Here is a 7,383-nt window from a genome sequence, read left to right as displayed (position 1 = left end):
TGTTCTTTTAAATTCCCCAAAATAACATGATTGATTCCACCCAACGCTCTTTGGCAAGTACAGTCTACTTTCATTAATTTTGGGCCGTCTTATTCAATTTTATAGCATTTGAAAAAACATTGAAGTGGTTTTGAAATAGTATTGAGTAAAAGTAGACATATTCCAGTCTGTGATTATCATCAACATCCATTCCTTTAATTTTAGTCTCAATAATTCCTAATTTATGCTTTTCTAACTCAAACATTAGGTATAATTTCCTATAAATGAGGTTCATTGACCATACATTCCATAAATAACTAAAACTAAAGATAAGTTAGTGTTAAACGTCCAAATAGGTGACAAACCAAAAAAAGCGTCTAAAGTTTTGAAAAAAGGAAAAAATAAATAAAAGTTTTTTTTTTTTTAATCGACAAGCATCAACAAAAGTGTTGATGTTCAATTTTGACTGAAAGACAAAACAAGGGTTAAGCAAAGAAGTTGGTATAATAATTCATATAGTAACATTTGTGCCTACTATTCTATATTAGAGTTTAGATTCTCTTCCTGAGCCCAAGCCTGACCCGACCCGAGGGCCGGGACGATATTGCTGCCATCTGCCGGATGTCTTTGTGTTGGCGTTCTAACCTCTGGTGGATTTCTGAGGACTATGGTTACCTGGTCCTCAGATCTCTGCAGGGTAAATCCAGACAGCTAGCTAGACTATCTGTCCAATCTGAGGACTATGGTTACCTGGTCCTCAGATCTCTGCAGGGTAAATCCAGATAGCTAGCTAGACTATCTGTCCAATCTGAGGACTATGGTTACCTGGTCCTCAGATCTCTGCAGAGTAAATCCAGACAGCTAGCTAGACTATCTGTCCAATCTGAGTTTTTTGTTACACGTTCCATCAAAGCAAGTTCCTTCCTGAGACTATTTTGAAGAGACACCGTTGCTGCGTGGCGTCCAGTGCCTAGCACCCCCCAAGGATTGTGATTGGTTTAAAGAAATGCCATAAACCAAGGCGTTTTTTGTTGTTGTGTGACCAGCCAGACCTTCCTGAGACTACTTGAAGCCTGACAAGATGGATTTGAATGTGATCCTTTCATGTTTGGCGTGATCTGTGATGTTGCGAGAATCCAATTTTTTTTTTTTTTTTTTTTATTGATCTCCTATGGGGAAATTACAATTTACATTATGGTGCAAGGTAAGAAATGTTCGCTCATTCCACAATAAAACTGTGCTGCACAACAACTACAAGTACAGTGGGTCAAAACTGAACCTAGAAGAGGGTCTAAACTGTGATAGGTGTTTGGATATTTGGGTTTTAATCTCCTTAGTTCTCTCTTCCAAATAAGTCTAGTAAACTGAGGTTAAACATCTTCAGGATGGGCTGGGCCGATATTTCCCGACACTGTCCTCGGGCTGGGCCGGACCTTGATCAATTATTTGTGTTTTTTTTAATCGTACTTATTAGCCTAATTGGTGGGAGAAGCTAGCCATAATCGAAATATTATATAGCCTATATTTTTATGCCTAAGCAACAAATATGTACAAAGTTGCACAAGTAAGGCTACAAAGTTATGCAACACTTGTCATGCGCAGCGTCTCCTGCACACCGCCCTGCAGGGTATTGTAGTTAAGTGCAACATGGACCTTGAAGATGTAAAGCAAAAATAAAAACGAGAATTAACTTTAAACATGCATGATTCATTTAGAATTTGATAAGATAATAAATAATAAAAGATTTCTCTAGTTCAAACAACTTGGAATTGTAGTTGAGAACGTCAGTTATACCGGCCCATGTATTAAAACACTGTTGGGCTCATAATTACGGTTCATGTGTCGGGCTGGGCTGGTTCAGACACAACGTCCATGGGCTCGGGTAGGGTCGGTGTTTTTTCGGCCAATCTAAGCTTAATTTGTACATGGTCCCTCTAACAAAAAACCATAACAGACCTAAAACTAGATTTTGAAACTTACATTATATTGTTCTTTACTGTGGTTCATTCCAAACAAATTAGCAATCAATCTAGTCACAAAACCAATTCAGATGTGGTGACATTTGGGCCTCTTGGGGGGTTTGCGATAACGTGCAATGGACCTTTCCAGCGTCCTGGAGAAATTTTGGCCCACTCATCTTTGCAGAACTGTCCAATCAGTTCCATTAGAGGTTTTTGAGCATGAACGGCCTTTTTAAGGTCATACACACACATCTCAATAGGATTCAGGTCAGACTTTGGCTAGGCCACTCCAAAGTCTCATTTTGTTTTTCTTCCCATTCGGTGGTGGACTTGCTGGTGTGTTTAGGATCATGTCCTGCGGCAGAACCCAAGTTCGTTTCAGCTTGAGTACACAACAGATGGTCGACTTCTCCTTCAGGATCTCTTGGTAGACAGCAGAATTCATAGTTCCTTTTATCACGGCAGTCTTCCAGGTCCTGAAGCAGCAAAACAGCCCCAGACCATCACCTACCACCACCATATTTTACTGTTGGTATAATGTTCTTTTTATGAAATGCTGTCCTTCTCCGCCAGATATACTTAGACACACACTTCCAAAGAGTTCCACTTTTGTCCATCGGTCCACGAATGTTGTCCCAAAAGTCTTGGGATCATCAAGATGTGTGTGGAAAATTGAGACGAGCTTTGATGTTCTTTTTGCTCAGCAGTGGTTTTCTCCTTGGAACTCTGCCATGCAGGCCATTTTTGCCCAGTCTTTTCCTGAGTGGAGGCATGAACGCTGACCTTAACTGGCAAGTGGCCTGCAGTTCTTTGGACGTTGTTTGTGGGTCTTTTGTGACCTCTTGGATGAGTCGTTGCTGGCGCTCTTGGGGAATTTTGGGCGGCCGGCCACTCCTGGAAGGTTCCCACCCTGTCCATGTCTTCGCCATTTGTGGATAATGGCTCTCACTGTGGTTGTGCTGGATTCTCAAAGCTTTGGAAATAACACTTTTTCACACCACTGTATATATACACATTACAGGCCAAAAGTTTGGAACCACCTTCTAATTAAATGTGTTTTCTTATTTTCATGACTATTTACATTGTAATTATCACTGATGCATCAAAACTATGAATGAACACATATAATTAGTACTTAACAAAAAAGTGTGAATAAACGGAAACATGTCTTATTTTCTAGTTTCTTCAAAGTAGCCACCCTTTCTCTCTGATTACTGCTTTGCACACTCTTGGCATTCTCTCGATGAGCTTCCAGAGTTTTCACCTGAAATTGTTTCCCAACAGTCTTGAAGGATTCCAAGATGCTCAGCACTTGCGTCCTTTGCCTTCACTCTGCAAAAATAAATGATGGTCCAACTAAACGCAAACCGATGGATGGCATGCCGCTGCAGGATGTGTGTACCATGCTGGTTCTTATGCCTTCAATTTTGAATAAATCCCCAACAGTGTCACCAGCAAAGCCCCCCCACACCATCACACCTCCTCCTCCATGCTTCCCGGTCGTTCCTGACAGGCCACCTGTGAGTTAAACCATTTCAGTGACAACCTCATGAAGCTCATTGAGAGAACACCAAGGGTTTACAGCGCTATCAAAAAGTAAAGGGGGGGGTACTTTGAAGAAACTAAAATACATGTTTTCACATATTTCAAATATTTTTGTTAAGTACATATTCCTAGGTGTTCATTCAGTTTTTGATGCCTCTGTATAATCTACAACGTAAATAGTCATGAAAAAAAGGAACGCATGAATGAGAAGGTGTGTCCAAACATTGGCCATATAGTTATACTGTACATCTGTATATATTTTTCTCTATGCTTATTTTGTGTTGTTTTTGTTTCAAATTGAAATAAAGAAAACGCATTGAATGAGAATAGTTCCAATTTTTAGCCTGTACCATAATAAATATATATAATATTATATCATATATATACACACACATATATAATACAAATATATATCCACAAATGCCACACACACATAAATATATAATATATAATATATATATATATACACCAACACACACACACCTATATATACATACACTATACACACAACACACACCACCACACACACACACACACACACACACACACACCCCACACACACACACACACCACACACACACACACACTTATATATATACACACACACACACATATATAACTCCACACACACACACACACCCACACACACACACACACACACCCACACACACACACACACATACACCACACACACACACACACACATATATATCTCCGGGGTGAGTCGGATGAAAACTGCTGTGTCTGCTCCGAGATTTTCTCGCGTTGCACGCTAGCGCTGCGGAGAAAGTTCCGAGTGACGTTATGTTCTCTCTGTTTAGAAGTGGTGAATGTTCATCTCACAGCAACTTAATACGATATAGTGTCTGGACTTGTTTGATATTTAGTGATGGCAAATGGCTTTTTATTGAGTTTCTCTTAGCGAAATAATAGGCATGGAAAGCGTTATGTAGTGCCTTTTTCCCCCAACCTTTTTCAACAGTTGCGATGTTCCTTCAGCTGTCTCTGGTGCTCCAAGAGAGTGAAGAAAAGTTAGTTTGGTATATCCAGCAATCATATCACTTGAAAGCAGCAAAAAGGGTACAAAAATATAATAGCACAAAATGAGAAAATAAATTAATGTGGGTAACAAAACGAATCAGAGCCTCAGGTTTAACTATTCTTTAACACAATAATCACTGTTTTTAGTTCAGTATGGAATTAACTGTTAGCTCCTGGAGTGGACGTCTAATTTATGTGTATGTAAGGCACACCGCTTGATAATCCTGAAAACACACTGCACCTGCTCGCCCCCCAATCGGGAGCAGAACCATCAGATGGTTTGTTATGCTGGTCTTACCGTGCAGCACGGACTGATGCAGACTCCAGTAATACTCAGGCAGTCTTCTCCTTCTTCATGCCTCGTTTACATTGGCAGCCGTGCAAAGGCGTGGACAGCAGCGCCGTCATGGCGTTCTCACAATGGTTCGGGCCCCGGGCCCCACTTCACGCTGCCGTCCCCCGCCACACACTGCCGGAGGGTGCGCAGCGTCGCGGGCTGCAGGTGTCGTCGCTGGAGCAGGTGTCTCCGGCACGCAGGCAGTCCCTCCCGCCTGAAGACAGCGCCAGACGTGGACTCCTGCAGGAAACGACAGAGAGGGACAGGTTAGTGGCACGTTGTAAATCGGAGCAGGAGACTGGTCTGGGGATTGTTTTCTCTACACTTGTTCAGTGAAGCTTCAGTTGAACATAACGTTGATTGAAGAAATCCTATGGGTAACTGACACATACTTATGCAAAGCCCTTGGAATTGCGCTGCTGCTGGAATGGGCTATATCAATAAAGTTGCTATGCCTTGTATCATAAGTACAAAAAGCACAACTGTAAGAAAATGGAATTATACAAGACTCAAAATGGCCACATGGAAACAGGGCTGCACTAAATTCATCAGCAGGACTGCATGAACAAGAAAAGAAAGTGAAACAGTTGTTTTTTTTTACTTTGTAACTGTTATTAATGTTGCAAATCTCTTGCCAATAAAGATAATAAAGAATGGGACAAAAAACAGTGATGCTGTGAATATGAAAGGTCAACTAACCGTATGGGGAAAAATTAATCTCTCCTATTAATACAACATTACATTGTTTCTTTCCATTAAACAACTGTAAACATTACAATACATCTGTTCTTATTCAGCCTGTGTCCTCCCGTACCAGTACCACATATTGCTGTTGGTTGGGGCCATGTTTTGTTGACTTTGTGTCGTCAAATTTTCTTAAAGGCATACAACAGCACAGAGTATTACACTTCCATTAGTCTGATAGAGCTTGGGGACGTGTGGAGAGCAGATAAAAAAAGACGCAGATATCTGACTTTTTCCTCCCTCCAATTTGGTAAAGCTCTAAGAAAAACTCTAGATTCTACACCTCGCATCGTAACTCTTGAATCCTAGGACTATTTGGTAAATGTTACCTTGCACGGCACTGGATTCTTGCGATATCACAAGATCACGTGAGAATTGCAGGATCACATACCCAACAAAAATCAATTGCCCGGCTTCAAGCAATGCTTGTGTCTGAACTTGTGACAGTCCTGTGGGGATACTGGGAGCTACAGCTACAGAATAGAAGAAGTGAAAGACACATGGTTCATCTAATCACCTCCAGGTAGTTTTAAAAAAAATGCCTAACCTTCTCCAAACAGTCTCAGATCATTATATGTTAACTAAAGTGTTGGGAGTAACGCGCAATGCAAGTAATGCAATTACAGTAGTGTATTCCTTTTTGCTATAACGCAATATATACATTACCAATTCAATTTGGTAATATGACCCATTAAAATCTCAGTAACGCCATTACAACACAACATTAGTGGTGTTTTGTTTTTTGAAGAATTCACCAACACCGCAAAACATTTCTTCACAGAAAAAAAACAGCTGTGAGGGTTATTCCTGTATTCGAGTGTTGAGGTGACTTCAGAGACATCTGAGAGTGGATATAATTTTCTGGATATTACCTGCGTTGAAGCGAGCTGTCCCTTTCGGGTCCCGGGGTCCGAGCCAGAAACCAACGGTACGGACAACACCTGTGTCCCAACAGGTGACCGAGCTGCAGACAGATAGAAATGCGGCTAATTAATATTGGCTTGCTACACCTAACATTATTGAATTATATCAGCCGTGGAGAGTAACTATGCCGTACTTTAATACAACTGTAAGGTACTTTCAAGTGATGTATTCATTTTTTACTTCTCTATTTTTCTAGCTTTAGTTACTCTGCATATTCAAATTAATTATAGCAAATTTAATGAATAGCCTAAAATGTATTAAAGTGGATAAGGAGGAGACTTTATTGATCCCGTGGTTTTCAGAAGACATTCTCAACCATTGCAAGTAAACGGACATTGATGTGTGAAATCAGCGGATTGCTCTTTGAGCAAATGAAAACAAATTGGTGAATGATGTTCGCTTGTACGGCCCACTAATCACTGGTAAAAGAATGTAAATTGTGTTGAATTTATAATTGGGTTACGTTTTTACATCCCTGTCAGAAGCGATCAAACTTGTTCAACGATCCATCTCACTACTTTATTCCAGCGTTTTAAATTACATTCATAAAACCCGAGAGGGGGTGTGATATATTCATGAATTCATACAGTTGTCACATAGAATAAATCTAACACCACTGACTGGATGGTGATGATACTTGTGGTGGGGGATCAGGCATCTCTCCATACATCCTACATCTTCAAAATTTCAGCTCCAGTCACGATAAAGTGTCATATTTGGAACCGATTGGCCCAGAACGGGCTGTCTTGTTTCTTGTGGCACTATAACATGCAACTTATTCTCCTGGGACGTAAATTTTGCTTATTCCCACCTGTCTACAGCTCTAACACTCACTCTAAAAAGGGATGCAGT

General features: G+C 40.6%; 1 protein-coding gene across 1 annotated transcript in view; it reads right to left on the bottom strand.

Annotated features, from left to right (window-relative positions):
* The window catches only part of gfra4a (GDNF family receptor alpha 4a), a 158,741-nt gene that overhangs the window by 37,596 nt on the left and 113,762 nt on the right, over positions 1–7,383 (bottom strand). The window lies entirely within an intron of this gene.

The sequence above is a fragment of the Etheostoma spectabile genome, unplaced genomic scaffold (genome assembly GCF_008692095.1).
Source record: "Etheostoma spectabile isolate EspeVRDwgs_2016 unplaced genomic scaffold, UIUC_Espe_1.0 scaffold314, whole genome shotgun sequence".
Classification (NCBI taxonomy): Eukaryota; Metazoa; Chordata; class Actinopteri; order Perciformes; family Percidae; genus Etheostoma; species Etheostoma spectabile.
Note: the sequence above shows the minus strand (reverse complement) of the source record. Positions and strands in the feature narration are given on the sequence as shown.